The 22,396-nt window shown below is 39.9% G+C and overlaps 1 pseudogene; it reads right to left on the reverse strand.

The window, feature by feature from the left end:
• Nucleotides 1-10,226: 10,226 nt before the first annotated feature.
• On the reverse strand, nucleotides 10,227-19,513 carry LOC125261334 (annotated as a pseudogene).
• Nucleotides 19,514-22,396: the final 2,883 nt, after the last annotated feature.

The raw sequence follows: 22,396 nt of genomic DNA on the forward strand, positions 1-22,396 counted from the left end.
TAGTTTTGTTTTCTTCCAACTACGTTCAGCTTTTCTCACAGCTCGTTTTAGAGCCAGAGTGTGCTCATCATACCACGGCGTTGGATTAGTTTCCTTAATCTTCTTTAGACGTAAAGGAGCGACTGCATCTAATGTGCTGGAAAAGAGAGAGCCAATAGTTTCTGTTGCAGCATCGAGTTCTTCTAAGTTGTCAGATATACTAAGGTGATGAAACTGCTCGGGGAGATTATTTATAAAGCAATCTTTAGTGGTAGACGTGATGGTTCTACAATATTTATGGCTGGGTGGTGGTTTTGTAGCCTTGGCTAATTGTATTATACACGAAACTAAATAATGATCTGATATATCATCGCTCTGCTGTAGAATTTCAACAGCATCAATATCAATTCCATGCGACAGTATTAGATCTAGGGTATGATTACGACAATGAGTGGGTCCTGACACATGTTGTCTAACTCCAATAGAGTTTAAAATGTCTGCAAATGCCAATCCAAATGCGTCTTTATTATTATCTACATGGATATTAAAATCGCCAACAACAAGGACTTTATCCGCAGCCAGTACTAACTCTGATAGAAAATCAGCAAATTCTTTGATAAAGTCAGTATGGTGCCCTGGTGGCCTGTATACAGTAGCCAGCACAAATGTCAACTTACATAATGTTACATAAAGCACCATCACTTCAAAGGAATTATATTTGAAATTCTTTTGAATGATTCTGAATATATTACTATAAATTACAGCAACACCTCCCCCTTTGCCTTTCTGTCGAGGATTGTGTCGATAATCATAACCTTGAGGACTAGACTCATTTAAAGTAATGTAATCGTCTGGTTTTAGCCAGGTTTCTGTCAAACACAGCAAGTCTAGTTTATTGTCTGTGATAATTTCATTTACAATAAGTGCTTTTGAAGAAATAGATCTAGTATTCAGTAACCCAAGCTTTATCATTTGTTTATCTGATTTATCTGTGATTTTAATTTTTTGAACATCAATTAAATTTTTACCCTTAAAAGGTTTCGGAAGTTTTTTGTATTTACTAGTTCGAGGTACAGACACAGTCTCTATCTGATAATATCTAGGTGAAAGAGTTTCTATGTGCTGTGAATTATTTGAGTTCTGTGACGTGAGGCGGCTTGCAGACGGTCGGTTTAGCCAGTTTGTCTGCGTCCTGATCTGGGCCCTGGTTTGTCATGTTTCAGCTCTAAGACTATTTGCCAAATTTCTAGATAGAAGAGCAGCACCATCCCGGGAGGGATGAATACCATCTCTTTTCAACAGATCAGGTCTGCCCCAAAAGCTTTTCCAATTGTCTATGAAACCTGTATTATTCTGCGGACACCAGTTAGACAGCCAGCCATTGAGTGATGATAACCTGCTAACTATCTCATCACTCCGACGAACAGGAAGACGGCCAGAACAAATTACTTCTGCTGACATTGAATTTGCGAGTTCACACACCTCTTTAATGTTAGTTTTAGTGATCTCCGACTGGCGAAGTCGAACATCATTTGTGCCGATGTGGATAATGATTTTAGAATATTTACGTTTAGCATTAGCCAGCACTTTTAAATTTGCTTTGATGTCAGGTGCTCTGGCCCCCGGCAAACATTTGACTATGGTGGCTGGTGTCTCTATTTTCACGTTCCGTGAAATAGAATCGCCAATAACTAGGGCACTTTCAACAGGATTCTCAGTGGGTGCATCACTGAGTGGGGAGAACCTGTTTGATGTTCTAATCGGAACGGAAGAGTGGTGTTTGTTCTTGCCATTATGCCGCCTCACAGTTACCCAGTTAGCCTGCTGCGTGGCTTCTACAACCGGAACCGAATGTGCAGTGTTTACTAGGCTAGTCGCATCCAAAGCAGTATCTAAGGCCCTTTCATTCTCACTATCCTCAATTAAAGTTTGGATGCGTGTCTCTAATTCTGAGATTCTCTCTGTCAGCCTGACAATATCCCTGCATTTATCACATGTGTAAGTCTCACTGCTGACAGAAAGAGCTAAGCTGTACATGTTGAATTTAATACACATTATAATCGTCGGACATGACTGACCGTGTGTTTGATGATCGCCGTCCGAGAAACTGCATCGCACATGGGACTCGCTGGCTGGATGTCTCGGTCGCTTGCCGGTGCCTGGGGCAAGGGTGATGTGCGAGACGCTGTACCTCACGGTGGATCGATGAATGCCAGGCAGCAAAGTCTCCACAGCTTCCCGATCTGGCGAGGACAGATCAGAATAACATACATCGGATAAATCCGCCATTAAATCGACAAGGAAGGTTAGTTTAGAGGAAAAAAGAAAATAGACGGTAGCTAGCAGGCTAGCGGGCTATGGCTAACACTAGGTGATTACGCTGGTGGATTGCTAGTAATAAATCGTTCCGTTTAGTAATACTATGCAATAGGTTAAGTAATCTAGTGAAAAATAAGAAAGTTATATTATGTGAATAGGAATAAAGAGAAGGATTTAGGATAAACTCCACGAAGCTCAGAGCGTAGGTCAGACAACAGGCAGGCAGCAGCGTTGAGCAGCGAATGTAAACTCTGTAAAACTTCCAGAAACCTGATGTATGTGGATGTATACAGGAATCGGTGAAAGTTTCCTAGGAATTCTCCCAGCTAGCTGTGAGGTGTGAAGGGTTTTCACTAGCAGGAGGTGCTGGCTTTGTTTTCATAGCCAGGTCTGGGAGGGGGTTAGCCATTGTGTGCCTATACTAGAAAACTGACTACTCTGGCTTTGACCGTTCATCCTAGGTCCCACGCACTTCAGAGGAACACAAGCAGTATGCTAAAATGACTGAGAAAGCAACCACAAGGGCAGCCCAAAAAAGATTGGAAGAACATGAGAGTGAGTACATTATGAAAGAATTTTCATTTTTTAAGTGAACTGTTCCTTTAAGTTTGATACATTTCTGGGTGTTTTTTTAGTGGTTAACACATTGTGTGTTTTCCAGTTGCTGGATTCCAGGTCCAAGGTTGTTCAAACAGATGCAGAGAGAGAGCTTTGGCAGACTGCAACGGTGGAGCTGATGTCTGATGAGGAGGATGCCATTGTTGATGGAAGGCCAGTGTGGATTGTGAGGTCTCCATCTCACAGGAACCCACAATTGTCAGAACTTTGTCAGCAGCTTCAGCGCAGATTGGAAGCAGACATGTGCTACACTCTTTTACATCATCAGCGTGTTAAGGCCAATGGAAATGGACATGATGGACCTTCATGTCTTGAACTTTAAACTGCACTGGCTTTGCAGTTTTAATAATTGCACCACAAATTGCACATTTGTTCACTTATTCTCTTTTCTGATTTGTCTTATTCTTACTCTGTATACTTATTAGGTTAGATTTATTTAGTTTCATACTCTGCAACTTATTTTTTTATATTCTTTGTATTTGCTGTGTTTGGTTAAATTTTAAATACTTTGCTGTGTGTACATATTAAGTTAAATTTATTTAGTTTTATATTCTGTAACTGTTATAATATTCTTTGTGTTTGCTGTGTTTGGTTAAATTTTATAAAAGTACTTTGCTTTGTGTACATAAGTTACATTTATTTTGTTTTATATTCTGTAACTGTTATAATATTGCTTGTGTTTGCTGTGTTTGGTTAAATTTTATAAAAGTACTTTTTCCCCTGTACAGTTCCTATATAGTTTTATATATTTAATGCTTTAAGTGTTTGGTTTAATTTTAATTAAAAGAATTTTTAAATCCATTCTGTTTTCCATTTTGAGGGGGTTGGGTTGTATAGTGGGTGGTGTGGGGTGGTTAAGGTTTATTAACATAGCTGGCCAAAACCAATCAAGTCACTATGCTATGAGGGCTTGGGTTGGGCTAAATGAAAACCGTGACCAATCAAATACTAGTATCAGGAAATTGACAGGGTACTGTCCCAATAGTTTTCAGGGTTTTGGGTGGGTTTTTGTTTAAAACAAACAATCAAAGTTGAGAAAAAACACCAATAGGGACAGCAGAGGTGTGTCAAGGTGTGAAGTGCAAAGGGCTCTTGAGGTGTGAAAATGTCTCCTGACAAAATTCTTGAGTGGATTACTTGCCATGGCAACAAATGGCTGTATGTACCACAGAAATATCCCTTGACCAGGATACATCCGAATTGGTATCATTACGGAAGTATCCTAACTTCAGTGGTGTATACAGGAGAAAATCAGTGGTGTATACAGGAGTTTCCTAGTACGGATACACCTCTTTTCATGCAGTGAATAGAATGAAAATTCCTACTCCTGAAGCCGCTGCTTACTACCCTCATCTTCAAACCATTGCCTCTCAGATACCTTCACTGGATCCTGCAGCTGATATTCTCATTCTCATAGGGAGAGATCTTATCCGTGCACACAAGGTCCGCAAGCAGCGCAATGGGCCCCACAATGCTCCATACCCTTACGAAAAAGAAGTTTATTCAAGTGTGCTATTAGCATACTTCTTTTAAACTAAAAACAAGAAAGTATACTTTCAGTCTACTTCTCAGAAATATCCTTTATGTACTTCTGAGAAATATACTTAAAATTGCACTTAAGTATACTTGACTTATACTGACAGAAAAGTCTAAGTATATTTGGCCTATACTTGGACAGGCTACCCTTAAGAAAAAGAAGTTTACTTCAAGTTCATTTTATCAAGTATACTTAAGTAATGTTAAAGTATATTTTTAAGTATACTTTATGTAGTTAGTATACTAGTATCAATGTACTAGTAGTAAACTTGTAAGTGTACTATTTTAATACCGCTTGGGACTAAATTGGCCCAACCGAAGTAAACGTTTAAGTGTACTATAAGTGTAACAGTAGTAAACTTTAAGTGCACAACTAGTTCACAGTTTCGTTTCTCATTTGTACTGCATCTGTGCTACAAGTGAACTTATAAGTATACTAGTAGTTTACTATTTTAATACTAGTAGTACATTTTAGTCTATAAATTGAAATATACTATCAGTAAACTACTAGTTTAGTGTACTTGTAAGTATACTTGTAAGTTTTCTTTAAGTGAACATAACATCACACTTATAGTTTACTTTTTATATATTATTTGTTGCATTTTAAGTATACTACTGTGTTCCTATTTGGGTATTATATTTTATACTTGAAATACCTTTAACTGTACTTGAACTTTTTCTATTTTAAAAAAAAATTATTCTAGCTTCATGAATCCTTTTTTATTAACACTCAAATGTGGGTAAGTTTTTTATCAACACTTAAATGTGGGTAACATTTTAAATAAAAAGCTGAAAATTGCATTTTTGTCAAAGACTACGTCCGGATGGGATTCAGAAAGATGATCAAACACAGGTAGAGTAGATTGAGTCCATAAACACCCCCAAAGCTTCATAGTCCTCATAGTCCACAAAACGTTAGGCAGTTTTTATTTACATGCTGTTTAATGTTTGATGATCACTTTATTTTGTATTTGCATGAGTAATCTTCTATCGCTCGTTTCAGCTTCTTCTTTTCCAGCGTTTTGATCTGGAGATTCTATACTCTTTCAGAACATGTAAAACAGCGCCCCCTACCATTATATAGCCTGAAAATTCAATCAATGGTGAGGAAAGAGACAAGTAAATTCCAATGTACACTACCAGTGGACTAGCCTACACAAAAATTCAGATACTCAGAATTAGGAATTTATCTGTTTTTTTTATAAATCAAGAGTTTCTGAATAAATGTACTTTTATATTATACTTTTACAAATATACTTTTAAGTTTATCTCGATCAAAGACTGAGTCCAAGTATAGGCCAAATATACTTAGACTTTTCTGTCAGTATAAGTCAAGTATACTTAAGTGCAATTTTAAGTATATTTCTCAGAAGTACATAAAGGATATTTCTGAGAAGTAGACTGAAAGTATACTTTCTTGTTTTTAGTCTAAAAGAAGTATGCTAATAGCACACTTGAATAAACTTCTTTTTCGTAAGGGCAGACATAAATCTATGATAGAACAACTTCACTGATGGGTCTGAATTTGTGATTGTCGTGTTGTTGTGAATCTCTGCACACTAAACACACAGGCTGTTTGTCCTCCAGACAGAAGAGTTTGAGTTTCTCATTGTGTAAACTGCAGATCTCCTCAGATCCTGATGAATCCCTCTCATTTCTCTCCTTCAGGAATGCCTCATGTGTGCTTCACTTTTTCAACATTTTGTTATGTTACAACCTAAAAAGGGATTAAATTCCTCCGAGACAGTATTGTATAGAGGCACAGATTTGGGGAAGGGTACAGAAAAATGAGCACAGTGGCCTCCATCATTCATAAATGGAAGGAGTTTGGAACCACTAGGTGTTAGGGTTGCTTGTTCAGGAACACACGACGAAAGAGATTAGATACAAAATAAGTCTTTACTTGTGAAATCCAACAGGTACAGGCAGAAACGCAACACAACTCAGGAAAGACAAGACCGAACAATGAACACAGGGAAAACAGGAACTTAAATACACAGATTAATTAACCAAAATGGCGTACAGCTGTGAATGATATTGTTAGAGTCCATGGTGATAGATGATGGTGGGAAAATAGAACAGAGGAGAACATGTGACAGATGACAACCAAAACAAAACAGAGTGTGACTGAGTCCGTGACACCAGGACTCTTCCTACCCTTACGAAAAAGAAGTTAATTCAAGTGTGCTATTAGCTTACTTCTTTTAGACTAAAAACAAGAAAGTATACTTTCAGTCTACTTCTCAGAAATATGCTTTATGTACTTCTGAGAAATATACTTAAAATTGCACTTAAGTATACTTGACTTATACTGACAGAAAAGTCTAAGTTTGGCCTATACTTGGACTCAGTCTATGATCGAGATATATTTGTAAAAGTATAACATAAAAGTACATTGTTTGAAAATATTGATTTATAAAGAAACAGATAAATTCCTAATTCTGAGTATCTGAATTTTTGTGTAGGCTAGTCCACTGGTAGTGTACATAGGAATTTACTTCCCTCTTTGCTCACCATTGATTGAATTTTCAGGCTATATAATGGTAGGGGGGCGCTGTTTTACATCTTCTGAAAGAGTACAGAATCTCCAGATCAAAACGCAGGAAAAGAAGAAGCTGAAACGAGCGATAGAAGATTACTCATGCAAATATAAAATAAAGTGATCATAAACATGAAACAGCATGTAAATAAAACCTGCCAAACGTTTTGTGGACTATGAAGCTTTGGGGGTGTTTATGGACTCGATCTACTCTACCTGTGTTTGATCATCTTTCTGAATCCCACACGGACGTAGTCTTTGACAAAAATGCAATTTTCTCAGCTTTTTATTTAAAATGTTACCCACATTTATGTGTTAATAAAAAAAACTTACCCACATTTGAGTGTTAATAAAAAAGGATTCATGAAGCTAGAATAAAATGTTTTTAAAATGGAAAGAGTTCAATACAGTTAAAGGTATTTCAAGTATAAAATATAATACCCAAATAGGAACATAGTAGTATACTTAAATTGCCACAAATAATATATAAAAAGTAAACTATAAGTGTGATGTTATGTTCACTTAAAGAAAACTTACAAGTATACTTACAAGTACACTAAACTAGTAGTTTACTGATAGTATATTTCAATTTATATACTAAAATGTACTACTAGTATTAAAATAGTAAACTACTAGTATACTTATAAGTTCGCTTGTAGTACAGATGCAGTACAAATGAGAAACGAACTTAAAGTTTACTACTGTTACACTTATAGTACACTTAAACGTATACTTCAGTTGGGCCAATTTAGTCCCAAGCGGTATTAAAATAGTACACTTACAAGTTTACTACTAGTACATTGATACTATTATACTTACTACATAAAGTATACTTAAAAAATATACTTTAACATTACTTAAGTATACTTGATAAAATGAACTTGAAGTAAACTTCTTTTTCGTAAGGGTAGAGTGGGCTGCCTGGCCAAACTGAGAGATCAGGGAAGAAGGGCCTTAGTCAGGGAGGTGACCAAGAACCTAATGGTCACTCTGACGGAGCTCCAGCGTTTCTCTGTGGAGAGAGGAGAACCTTCCAGAAGATCTCTGCAGCACTCCACCAATCAGGTCTGTATGGTAGAGCGGCCAGATGGAAGCCACTCCTCAGTAAAAGACACATGACAACCCGCCTGAAGTTGACCATGAGATCAACCAAGATTGAACTCTTTGGCCTGAATAGCAAGCATCATGTCTGGAGGAAACCAGGCACCGCTCATCACCTGGCCAATACCATCCCTACAGTGAAGCATGGTGGTGCTGTGGGGATGTTTTTCAGTGGCAGGAACTGCAAGACTAGTCAGGATCTAAGGAAAGATGAATGCAGAAATGTACAGAGACATCCTTGATGAAAACCTGCTCCAGAATGTTCTGGACCTCAGACAGGGGTGACGGTTCATCTTCCAACAGGATAACAACCCTAAGCACACAGCCAAGATAACAAAGGAGTGGCTACGGGACAACTGTGAATGTCCAGCCATAGCCCAGACTTGAACATCTCTGGAGAGATCTGAAAATGGCTGTGCACCGACGCTCCCCATCCAACCTGATGGAGCTTGAGAGGTCCTGCAAAGAAGAATGAGAGAAACTGCCCAAAAATAGGTGTGCCATGCTTGTAGCATCATGTAATTGGTGCCAAAGGTGCTTCAACAAAGTATTGAGCAAAGGCCATGAATAGTTATGTACATTTTTTTTCTTCAATGTACTGTTTGTAGAATTTTGAGGGAAATTAAAATAATTTAATCCCTTTTGGAATAAGGCTGTAACATTACAAAATGTGGAAAAAAATGAAGCGCTGTGCAGAGTCCTTTTCGGATGCACTGTATAACGCACAATTAGGCTATATAGAGGTTGTTCTTTCTGAGTATCTGTTCCTGCAGACAGGACAGTCCTGCGATTTCTTGGTTCTCCACATAAAAAGTGCAGATACATTTAGTAAAGCCATTTTCACTGTTTGAGCTCCAACAAAATCAGTTGACAGTAAAATTCAGAATACGAATGTGCTTGTGTTCGACCTTAAAGCCTTTTCTTTCAGAATATGTTGGATTTATGTAAAGAAGCTGCTCCACACAAGTTATAAGAACTGAATAAAGTGCTATCCCTTTATGTGTAACTAACTACGCTACAATGATTGTGTGTGAGGGGTTGGAGATGTGCTGTAGGGACTATTTTACACCAGGCTTACACCCTTCTAAGACAGACTCTGAGGATTATATGAACCCTTTTTACAGTACAGTTTATGGTGACTACTGGGGTGTTAGGATCCACTCAGACCACAGGAAGAGCAGCGCCCCCTCCTGGCCTCACCAACACCTCTTCCAGCAGCATTCTAGTCTTCCAAGGTCTCCCATCCAGGACCTGACCAGGCTCAACCCTGCTTCAAAATGTATATTGTTTACTATATTCTGAATAAACTACCAAAAAACCCTACTTTATACTTTGATTTTTTTAGTGTTCTCTCACTTAGCCTACCTGACTGAAATGGCTTGTTATGTAGGTCATTATGCAAGTCATTATGCAGGTCTTTGTGTTCTCAGGTGTGAATCACATCATTATTCATGAAGATTCATGAATCCAATCTTCAACCAGATGGAACTAAATCTCTCCATTTTTGTCACCTGATGGAGAAGGTTCCTTGTCGCTGTTACATCTGGCTTGCTTAGTTGGGGACACTTGATATTCAACAATGTTTCTGATCTGCCTGCATTGACACTATGGTATGTGAACTGAACTGAGCTGGACGATGACATCAATGTTTTCTCCAGAGCTGCTGTATAGATAAATGAACTAAATTAATAACTAATGATCTTTACAACATAAATGAATCATCACTGAATTTATGTTAGTTGGACAATGACATTCTTTTCTTCTAGAACTGCTGTACAGTCAAAATATTTTCCTGTTTTCACTGTAAAGCTGCTTTGACACATTGTAAAAAGCACTAAAGGTGACTTGACTTGACTTAACTAGTGCCCAAATTCATGTACACAATACATGAGGCTGACTCAAACTCCTTTTTCAGAAGCTTCTTATTCGCAGAACTATCCGTTCCACCTAAAAAATATTGAATGGTTGTTAACCCCTCCCCCTCAGTGCTATTGGCTTTTCTTTTCATTTTTTTAAAGGAACAGTTGTACCAGGTTGTGAATCAGGCAGCAGTTTTCATTAAACAGTAAAAACATCTGTTTATTGAACTGTTGTGTTAAAGCAATATGAAAGTGTGAGTGTTGCTGTAGTGCTGGATATCAGTCATGTGATCAGCTGTGGTCCAATCACAGCCATACAGATACTCAGATCAACAGTGCTCTTACTCATGAGATATGGATTAAATATTGGAAACATGATTAAAGTAGCAGACATACAGGAGTAACATTTACTGACTATCGAAAGGTAAGATCCTCAGAGAGGGATAATCAGAATTACAGAAGAATGGAAAGGCTGTTTCAGTGAAGGTGCTTGTGAATGTGTGTAGATTTGTGTTAGTTACAGGATCAGAGAATGACACCATACTTCTATCATAGTCTAGATTCACTCTCACACGCTCAAGCTTCTGTTTAACTTGAAATTCATTCTCAGGTGATTCACACACGCCATCCTCATCATGAAACACACTCCAGACATCAGTTTTATAGAAATCACGTCCCTTTCTCTGGTTTGATGCTGTAGTTACTCCAAGTCTCCAGACTGAACTCTCTTTAACCTCCACATCCCAGCAGTGTGTTCCTGAGTTAAAACCCTCTGAACCCAGAACACAGGGACACTCGTCAAATCTCTCTGGATTATCAGGAAGAGGTTGATATAAGCTGTATCTCACACTGGTCAGATCATCAGACAGGATGAGATCTGGATGAGCCGTGTTTGGATCCAGGATCACAGGAGCTGATGAGACACAATCAACAGCTGCTTTTATTCTGATGTTCATATAATGATCAAGAGTGAACCGTACACTGAATATTATGAATTATGACACTTGTCCTGTTGATCAAACACATCAGACATTTTCTCTGATCACTGTCAGTGCTATTACATTATTTACTCAACAAAATTGTGTCAACAGATTACAATCAATGTTACAATAAATTCAACATCTCTTAAGAATTGAGTTAGAAGTATTAAAATGACCTCTTTACAAATCAACCATTCAAAATGAGTAACTGCAAATAGCACACACAAAAATAAGTAAAAAGTTAAACAAAAATATTCGTTCCATTGGACAAAAAAAAAAAAAAAAAAAAACACTATACTAATTTGAAAAAGAGACTATAGTCTCAATATGACTTCCCCTGGTTAAATAAAGGAATAATAAAAAAATATTACTACATGGAATTGTTGAGTTTATTTGAGTGCACACTCAAGAGTGAAAGCAGTTTTAAAGATTATTGATGTCTGTGTGTCAAAATGAAAGAATTTTTCTAAGTTTTGTAATCAGAACAACTTTTAAGAATCTCTCTGCTTGTATTGAAAATGCTGGATCTTATGCTGTAGAATCACAGGACTGCTGTAAGCAAGTATGTATTGAGATTAGGCTCCAAATGAGATCAGTGATTCAGGTAAAATGATGATGATTATGTCAAAACACAACCAGCAACACCTGATCACCAGGTGTGATGGCGCATTCTAGCTGTGTTTGCATCCAGCTTGCTTTTTACACAGGGCAGCATTCACCCATGGGTGCTTCGGCTATGAGTATTTCCCTAAAAGATCAAGCACGGCAGCGAGCATCTTTTTAAAGATGCCTCTCAGTCTGTGCATTCCTGGATGCTGTCGTTTCCTGGTTTCATCTGATGGCCACGATCGCTGTCTCACATGCCCACCATGTGGATGCAGCATTCGTGGGTGATTCATGTTCTCGAAGGACCATGATTGCATCGACATGCAGGTCGTAACTCTCCTTTCTCGTAAAGGTCTGAGTCCCCTTTGTTGTTGCCCAGCCGCTGCTTGTGTGTAAAAGCACAGCTGCGGGTCTGTTCAACACTTTGGGAGACAGAGGGTTATAGCGAGAGCCTTCTGCTAGGGAAACTCCCGTGGATCTCCCGCTCCTCAGCGTGTCGTGTGCCGGTGAGCTGCCTGCTGACAGCGCGTGTTGCCATGGCAACCCAGCACATTATTTGGCGCTCCAGATGAAGATCAGATGTCGATAGCTGCATCAGTGAGAGGGCTATTGTTCTCTGGAGAGGAAGATGAAGCTGAGTTTCCCACTTCAGTGGAGTTTGCTCATGCTGAATCGAATTCAGAGTTGACAGCCATACTTTCCTGGGCTGCCGCACACTCAGACTCCTTCTGAAAGTGGGGCTCGGAGTGTGACGTGAGAGATCGTCTTGCCCCGCCCCTATGCCTTTCTTCCTGGAAGTGCATGAAGAGCTTTGGCAGTATGGAAGCACATTAGTGCCAAAATCTGTTCAAAGTTCTTCCTCTCTCCCCCTTGTCTCTGAGGCAGTCAGGGGGTTCATGGGGGTTACTCAATGTAGGGACTCGTTCGACAGACGTTACCAAATGGCTTCATCAGCCAGAGGCATGATTGAACAAAGCTTCATTTGGTCCAAAAGATCCATTTCCTGAAGTGATGACGTGACTTCTTTTAACAAAGGACTCTGTCTAAAGGACTTCTTAGCTCATCAGCAATAAACTAATCAGAACCCATCACGTGGATCTGATCACATTAAATCTATAGATTCTCTCACAAAACCCTCTTGTATTATCGGACGGAACAGGAAAAGACCCATCAACGGATTTAAAGACGAATCTGTCCTATCAATACCTCCCTTGTGTTGACCGTCCATCGTGACCCGGTCACTCGTGACTCCGGTCAAAGTTCAATGACTTTATGCTTACAGACTCAATCTTGAATTTCAAATGGACCATCATTAAGAGATCATTTTTAAACTATATACAGAATAATACAATGTAATTACTAACATGTCTATTCAATGTATTCAATATGTGGGTTTTCTTCAAATGCATTATTGTAATCATTGTTTTAATTAGGTCAGTCTAGTAATATGTGTGTAAGAAGTGTCATGTTTGAGTTCTAAATACAGAATTTATAATTCTGTGTAATTCTGTGTGAATGAAACATTGAAATTCAGTATCAGGAAAATATTAAGAAACTTTATAAAGTTGTTAATAAAACAGGAGAATGTTCTGCAGATATCACGCGATGTGATCAATAGACAATAGACGAGGCGTGTCTAATCTCCGTAGCAACGTCTCATTGGAGGATCGCTCCCTTAAAACTCTGCTGTCCGAACAAGCTAAGGTCAGAAGCTGGAGGTCAGAAGCTGGAGGTCAGAAGCTGGAAGTCAGAAGTCGGTCAGAAATCGCTCGAAATCGGTCAGAAGCCGGTAGCCGAAACACCGCTACTTTGACCACGGCGGAAAAGTCGCATGGGTCATTGATAACTGATTGACCGGGGCTGATTTTCCATCTAACACCCGATTTCAACCACGAGCTGCGCCGCTGATCATTCGACAGCCGTCACATCCAGACTCCAAAACACTTCGTGAAATATCTGACCAAAGTCTCCCAAGAAGAGAGCCGCTCAAGCCAGGCGCTCAGAACAGGGCACCACACCAGCCAGCAGCATCCTTCAAAGCTTCCGCGCAACCCACAGGGCTTTCCCGAGAAGACGTCACCTGAAAGACAGCCAATCCAGAACGGGATTCCGCTGTACACGAGTCACGGAACAACCCGATTACCTCAGCTGTCACAGCAAACGCAGGTACAAGCAAACTTCTCTCTCTCTTGCTGGAAACTGGTGAAACTCCTTTAAACCTAAAGAATCAAGCCAAAGCTCTGCTTTTGTGATTTTCCTCAGGTTATGAGTTAAGTTAGCACTGAACTTGGGACTTTTCATAACTCATCAACTCCGCGAATGTATGTGTGCATGTATGTATGTGTGTGTGTGTGTGTGTGTGTTTAGCCTTAGTTTCCTGTAATCATTAGAAGTAGTCAATAAATCTTGTTTTGATTTTCACATATACGAGTTTCTTGTGCTGTGTATCAAATTACTGTCTTAAACTTAAAGATCAAAGTTACCTCTTGCTTATAATATAATAACTACAATAATAACAATAATCATAATAAAATATTGTTACTGTTGGCCGCAGAATAATATTTTGTCCAGAATTGGTAAAATACTCTAACCTCAATTTTCGCTGGACGAATAATTGATGAAGTGTTAAATATTAATTCTGAATCATTTACAGTGAATCATTTACAGTTGATTCAATTCTTATTCCCTGTAACAATTAAATTGAGCTAATAAATAGGCTAAGTCCTTACATCAAGTAGACTGTGCAACTACGGTGCTTTTATGCCTGCAGAGTACTGTCACCTGGTGGAATCACCTGTGTCTCCCATCCAGTGCCTGTGAGGTGATGGCAGCTTTAGCTGTTAAGCCTCACAGTGCTGTTGGACAGACCGCCTCCTTCTTGCATGCTATGGTCATCCTGCTGGCCAAGGCAATGCACGAGGGTAGTTCTGAGCTGGGGTTGATGCAGGACCCGTGCATGGTGACTGACCTTGCCCTCTGGGCGAGAGAAGTTGCAGCACAGGCCCTCGGCCAGACGATGTCCACATTGGTGGTCCAGGAAAGCAAAAGGTCTGGCTAAACCTTGCTGAAATGCGAGATGTCAACAAAGTGCGCTTTCTTAACGCTTCCATCTCACAAGGTGATCTCTTTGGCAACACTGGCGGGATTGCACAGCAGTTCCTGACAGTGCAGAAGCAGACATTCCACCATTGTGGTCCAGTCAGCTTCTCACCAAGAACATCCCCCTGCAAGCAGTGCTTCACCTTACTCAGCCATGAGGCCAAGTCCTCTACAGGAAGGTGATGCAGCCTGTCCCCAGGTCACCACTAAACTTAAATGGTTAGTGAGGCAGCCCTGGGATGGGTGACCCAGAGTTTCAAGGAACGGCTCTTTCTCAATGGCCACGGTTTACTGAGACTCTGGTCATACAAGGTGTACGTGGGCAGTGAGCAACGCTCTGCTTCCTCCTTCCCAGCCCATGTTTTTTCACCACAGGCAGGGAATGTGCAATACAGGATGTGTTGCTTCCTCATGCCTCCCTAGCCAGTCCCTCATGGGACCCATAAATCCAGCTGCACCACACTCACTGTCTCTACTTCGGGATGCTGTGCTTTCCGAGTCAGGCCCAAGCACCCTCGCTGCCCACCGCGGGTACGTCTGTTGTCCCTTTGGTGCAACTTGTACGGACCTTGGGAGACTCACGAGAGCTTCCCAGCCCATCCCGCTGGCCCATTTGGACAGTCAGACTTGGCTGTGCAATTCAGTTTGCAGGGCGATCCCCCAGGTTCAGCGGTGTCTTGCTTGCCTCATGGCAGACAAGCACACCCCTGTTCTGTGAGTGGAGATTGTGTTCCTGCTGGAGATGAAGGTTATACAAGCAAGTACAGTATTTATGGCCAGTCTTGGATTTGCCTGTCTTAAATTGGGCCCTTTACAGGCTTCCATTCAAGTTGCTCACACAAGAATGCATCCTTGTGTGCATTCACCCCATGATTGATTTGCAGCAATTGACCTGGAGCACACATACTCTTGTTTCACCTTGACAGACCGTTTTGCACGCTGCTTCAAAGGTCGAGCATACAAGTACTAGGTCCCCCCCATTAGGCTGTCCCTGCCTACCCGCATCTTTCCAAAGCCGCGGAAGCTGCCCTTACCCCGCTCAGAAAGGTGGGCATTCGCATTTGAAGAACTGAGAACTGACACATTCTGGCTCACTCTCGAGATCAGTCATGCAAACAAGGGATCTGGTGCTCAGGCACCACAGCCATCTGGAGTTTCGGGTCAACTGGTAAAAGAGCAAGCTCTTCTCTGTGTAGAGCACCTCTTTTCTCAGTGTGGAGACAGACTCGGTCAGTATGACTGTGCAATTCAGAGGCTCCTGGGGCATGTGGCATCTGCAGCCCCAGTCACGCTGCTCGGATTGCTACATATAAGACCGCTTCAGCACTGGCTTCACGTCCGAGTCCTAAGGTGGGCTTGGCACCAGGGCATGCTCCATGTGATCATTACAAGGAGTTGCCGTATGTTCAGCCCGTGGTTGGACCTTGCTTTCCTATGGGCTGGAGTGCCCCTAGTACAATTGTCCAGGCATATTGTTGTCATAACAGATGCCCCCACCACTGGCTGGGGTGCCGTATGCAGTGGGCATGCTGCATCAGGCCAGAACCCCAATGACTCTGGCATGACAACAGCCTCGAATTGCTAGCAATACTCCTTGCCCTGTGCCGGTTTTGACCGCTGCTGCACAGCAAGCATGTACTGGTCCGGATAGACATCACATCGACAGTAGCATACATCAACCACCAGGATGGTCTACGCTCCCGTCGCATGTTGCAAATCGTGCTCTCACAACAGCTCACGCTCCTGGGGGAATGGAGGCTCCATCCCCAGGTGGTCCAGCTGATCTGGAGCCGATTCGGGGACGCTCAGGTAGACCAGTTTGCCTCCCACGAATCCACTCACTGCCAGTTGTTCTACTCCCTGACCGAGGGGACCCTCGGTATGGATGCACTGGCCCAGGGGCCTATGCAAATATGTGTTTCCTCCAGTGAGCCATCTCGCACAGACACTGTGCAAGATCAGGAAGGACAAGGAGCACTAGGAAAGCATGACCTGATCATCAGGTTCCTCAGAGGTGCCAGGAGGTTAAACCCTTCTAGGCCTCACCTCATTCCCTCTCTGGACCTCTCTGTCAGGTCAACAGAGAGCTCCCTTCGAGCCCTTTGAGTCAGTTGAGCTGAAACATCTGTCGTTTAAGACAGTGCTCCTGAATGTGCTCGCTTCCTTTAAGAGGGTCAGGGACCTGCAAGCATTTTCAGTCAACGAATCGTGCCTAGAATTCGGGCCGGCTTCCCCTCACGTTATATTGAGACCTCAGCTTGGATATGTGCCCAAAGTTCCAACCACTCCCTTCCAGGACCAGGTGGTGAACTTGCAAGCTCTGCCCCTGGAGTAGGCAGACCCAGCCCTAGCATTTTTCAAAATTGACTTTGCTGACTCTATCGACTTCAAAACAGGTGTAGCTCAGTAATTTTTGTCAGATTCCAACAAATCATAGATCATTTTGAAGGTTGAAAATTCTTCATTGCGATTGATTTTGCCAGTACAGGCCGCAAATAATCAGTCGTTCTCAGCTTACTGATGTTCAGGCTATTTATGCCAGTCAAGCTTTAATGTCAAGCCCTGGATAATGATGAATATTATAATAATAATGAATGAATCAAGATCTGAACTAACAGTATAGTACTTGCGTGGTTGGTTCTTCTTGAACTTTGTGACTTTGTGCCCTTGATTTCCATTGGCTGGTCAGTGTATATGACTGTAATGTACTGTATTCAGTAGAAATGCATCACACACAAAGTGTGTTCTAAAATTAGCTGTGAATTTTGTCAATTTTGACTGGCCAAAATCTGCAGACTGTCACAGATTTTCGTCAACTATTGTCACCTCACCCAGATTGAAATTCAGGGCAAAAATATGAGCAAAAGTCATGTACTGTGTTCCAGCCTTAACAGCTCAGATCTTCTTCAGACTCACTGTTTTGGACGATGTCCTGCATCTTCTTGCAGACTCTGAACTGCAGGTTGCCCAAGTAATGTGACACATGAATCAAAGCTCCAGAAGAAATCTGTGGATCCGGCTGTGAGCTCTGAACTCTGGAAGAACATTCAGGAGTCAGAACTGCAGTGGCTTTGGATCAGAACCAAAGAGACCAGAAACACCAGCAGATCACTCACCTTTCCATTGAGACTGGAAACTTCTGCAGAACAAACACACCATTAATCATCAAGAACTCAATCAATCATCAATCAATCAATCTATGATGTGAAATCAGACCTTCAGAAAGCAGACGTCATTGTCTGTCATCATCTCCTCCATGTCTTTGATTGTGTGTGAAAGAGCTGAGATGTGTCTGTTCATCTCCTCCAGCTTCTCCTTCATCATCTGCTTCTTCTGCCCTTCTTCCTCCCTCAGTGCAGTGATTGTAGCTTCTTCTTCAACTCTGAGAAACTGATGAAGCCTCTCAAACTGCTGTTTAATCTGATGCTCTGTGTGCTCAGCTTGAGACTGAAATCAAATCACTTTCACTTCAATCATCTCAAACAACACACTCTAAACAAAAAAGGTGCTAAATAGCACTAAAAGTGGTTGACCCAGGGTAGCACAGTTGAGTAGACTTAGATGTTCTTAAGATTATCTTGAGAAGTACTAAAGAATAAATTTTAGTATATTAAGTACAAAATTGTTGCACGAAAATAGAGTTTAAGTACAAAATGAAGGTGTACTTTTTTCACCTGGGAAGTAATATTACACAATTTAATCAATTTAATCAATTTTACACAATTAGACTCTGGCTGGTATCAGTGAATCAGGCCACTACATGACAACTACAATATCGTTAAAAATGACCAACATCGTCTGATCAGAGTTTTCCTTGCATTTTCTACCATACAACAAATGTGTATCTGAATCACAGAGTTAAAGAAAAAAACAATTTTGTGGGTCACCATTGTGCTGAAAAGTAGAACCTGTGCTTATTTGCACTTTATTTAATATATGATATTTTACATTCATTTTACAGTTTCTGTTTGGCATCCGTAGCTTACAGTCAATGACTGTTTGTTGTTGTTGTTGTTGTTGTTGTTGTTGTTGTTGTTTTAACAGTGTAATGGATCTAGAAGCAGACTGAACTGGAATCCATTATATTAAATATAAATCATAACTGTAAATAGTGATCCTCCAGCTAATGAAAATGACTCAATTTTGTTTCCTCACCTTGATGTGTTGAACTGTTTTCTCAAACTCTCCTTTTATTTTTTCATTGTGTTGAAATTTCTCTTGTAAGGACTTTATTGCTGTTTTGATCTCCCCCTGGGAAAAAAATGCAGTGAAAAAGTATTTACCACCATGTCATATGAAGTTGAATAAAAAGACAGAGAGCAATATTAAGTGCACGAATGTGATTTCTGTGTTTATCACTAATTATTATTCTTTACATGTGAAACCAGAAACATTTGTCTTACTTTATATGATGAAACAACTTCACTGATGGGTCTGAATGTGTGATTGATGTGTGTCTGTGAAGTAAAGCACACTAAACACACAGGCTGTTTGTCCTCCAGACAGAAGAGTTTGAGTTTCTCACTGTGTAAACTGCAGAGCTCTTCAGATCCTGATGAACGCCTCTCTTTTCTCTCCTTCAGGAGCAATTCACACAAATTTTTTAATGCCAGATTAGGAGGAGGATTTTCTTTTGAGGATCTTCTCCTGCAGACAGGACATTCCCGATTTTTCTTGGTCCTCCAGGACTGTTGAAGACACTCTTTACAGAAACTGTGACTACATGACAGAAGAACAGGATCCTTGAAGATTTCATGACACACAGGACAAGAAAGCTGTCCTACAGATTGTGAAGCCATTTTCACTGTTTAAGCTCCAGAAATCTAAACTATACTTTCACTTTCTGAATGATGGTTTCAAAAATCACAAAGATCTGCTGTCTGAAAAAAAATCCTTCTATAAAGTGTTTCTCTTCATTCTTCACTGATCGCAGATTCTTTATTTCTTGAAGAGAGTCGGTATGACAGAAAAGAGAAATGAGTCGGTCGCTTGCTGATAAGTGTTTGTATAAAGGTGGAGTTTATGATCACCTTTTGGTCAAAGAACAACAGCATGTTCTTCAGGTTAAATGGTAACAAATCTTGCACTGATAGTATAATGCTATAAGCCTTGAATTAAACACCAAAGAACATTGAAGAACAATGAAAAATTTTGATAATGAAAATACTAGAAGAATTTTATTTAGTTCTCTTTATTTGTGACAGAGATTCTAAAGGGCCTGTCATGTTCATATCTTTGTCAGAATGATTTCTTCACATGCTGAAGTCCGAGCAATAAACACTTATCGTGCTCATTGTCTGAGATGCAAGCAGAGGTGGATATCAAACACTGTACTCAAGTAAAAGTACTTATAGAAATAATTCCCAGTTAGAAGTGAAAGTAATAATCTTGATAATAATTACTCGTCACTTTTATTTATATAGTGCCTTTTAAAATATAGATTGTTTCAAAGCTTTATAGTGATAACAAGAAAATTATGCAGCAAGTTTGTTTTGGCTGTACAGCAGCTCAACTCATAGGACTCATAGGAGCGTTTACTAAAGTTGCACCCCTATTGACAACAGGACACTTTCATTTTAATGCATTGTTCCCTTTTATCTGCGTCACATTTCAGGTTTTGCATAGCTCAACTGGTAAAGAATTGCAATAACAATATGCAATCATGTGATCATGCGATCGTGGGTTTGATCCCAGGGAATATGTGCTCATAAAGTGTAAATGCACTATAAATCACTAAGGTTTAGGGATGGGGGTGGGGGTAGTCATTAATAAAAATGAGTTCTGGTAAATGGAAATAGGAGAAATGGTGTAAAAAGTCCACACACTGGATTTAAGTCCAGAATTTTGAGAATGCAATAGCCGTGAAGGTACTGGGGAGCTAAACCAATTAGTGCTTTGTAAGTAAGTAGCACGATTTTAAAATCTATATGATGTTTAACAGGAAGCCAATGCAGTGATGACAGAACTGGGCTAATATGGTCATACTTCCTAGTTCTAGTAAGAACTCTAGCTGATGCATTTTGTACGAGCTGTAGTTTATTTATCAAGCGGGAGGAACAACCACCCAGTAGAGCATTACAGTAATCTAACCTTGAGGTCATGAATGCATGAACGAACTGTTCTGCATTTTTCATTGAGAGCATATGTCGTAGTTTAGATATATTTTAAAGATGGAAGAATGCAGTTTTACAGATGCTAGTAACATGGCCTTCAAATGAAAGATTGGTATCAAAGAGCACACCCAGGTTTCTAGCTGACGACGAAGACTTAACAGAGCAGCCATCAAGGGTTAGACAGTATTGTGGGTTTTTGTTTTGTTCAAATAACTAAAACCTATGCTTTTTCAGAACTAAATAGTAGGGATTTTCTTTATCCAATTTTCTTTAATATCAGCTATGCATTTTGTACATTTTGTGAATTGGTCAGTTTCATCAGGACGAGACGAAATATAGAGCTGAGTATCATCAGCGGAACAATGAAAACTAACGCCATGCTTCCTAATGATATCTCCCAAGGGTAGCATGTACAGAGTGAAAAGCAACGGTCCTAGTGCTGAGCCTTGCGGTTCTCCATATTTAACTTGTGATCGGTGTTACAGTCTGTGGCTTGGTCTGTGTCTTGTCTTTTTGGTTTGCCTCTGCCTTTTTTTTTCATGGTGTTGCTCTATCCTTTTGAGCATGTACGCACTCTCTCTCTCTCTCTCTCTCTCTCTCTCTCTCTCTCTCAGGTGGACGCACCTGTTCATTTATTCATTCTTGTTTATGTAATCTCTCTTTCCTTTGAGCCATTATTTTTATGAGAGGTTGTAACAATCGGTATGTCATCTCATTTACTTCTACAAACTGATGACGGTCAGATAAGTAAGATTTGAACCATGACAATGCAATTCCACTAATGCCAACATAATTTTCAAGTCTATTCAAAAGAATATTGTAATTGAAATTGTCGAATGCAGCACTAAGATTCAGCAACACTAATAGAGAGATACAACCACAATCTGATGATAAGAAAAAAATTATTAGTAACTCTAACGAGAGCAGTCTCAGTACTATGGTACAGTCTAAATCCTGACTGAAAATCCTCACAGATACTATTTCTTTCTAAAAAGGAACATAGTTGTGAGAATTCTGCCTTTTCTAGTATTTTTTGACAAAAAAAAGAAAAAGAAAAAAAAAGTAGAGTCAAGATCAACCTGTATTTGACTAATTATCTAGGATCAAGTTGCGTTTTTTTTAAACCTTGTGCTGTGTTGAAAACCCTATCACACTTGTGGTGTTTCCGGTGTCAATGACCGGCCTGCAGAAAAATAACTTATAAATCAATTGTTATGCTATTTTATTACCAAATATTGGATTCAATCTTTTTGTCAACTTGTTTTCTTTAAATTAGGACAGGTTTTGTACTCAAAATAGTGTGTTTGTGTACATGAACGTGTGTTTGTGCACGGATGCACGAGTATGCTTGCACAGGTCCAAGGCCTTTATTTTTTCTCGTCCACATGTATATATGTGAACATAAACATGATAAACACTCTCCTGAACACTAATTGATTCTATAATTTTCGACTCCCCATTCATTTTCAATGGCTGGTAATTTTTGACCAATATAAGCTCAGATCAGTGAGGCCTACAATCAATCAGTTTCAAAAATAAATATAAAACCTCTCCTAATTTAAAGAAAATAAGTTGACAAAAAGATTGAATCCAATATTTGGTGATAAATAGTGTAACAAGTGATTTATAGGCTATTTGTTTGTCATT

The sequence above is a fragment of the Megalobrama amblycephala genome, unplaced genomic scaffold, assembly GCF_018812025.1.
Source record: "Megalobrama amblycephala isolate DHTTF-2021 unplaced genomic scaffold, ASM1881202v1 scaffold399, whole genome shotgun sequence".
In the NCBI taxonomy this organism is placed as follows: Eukaryota; Metazoa; Chordata; class Actinopteri; order Cypriniformes; family Xenocyprididae; genus Megalobrama; species Megalobrama amblycephala.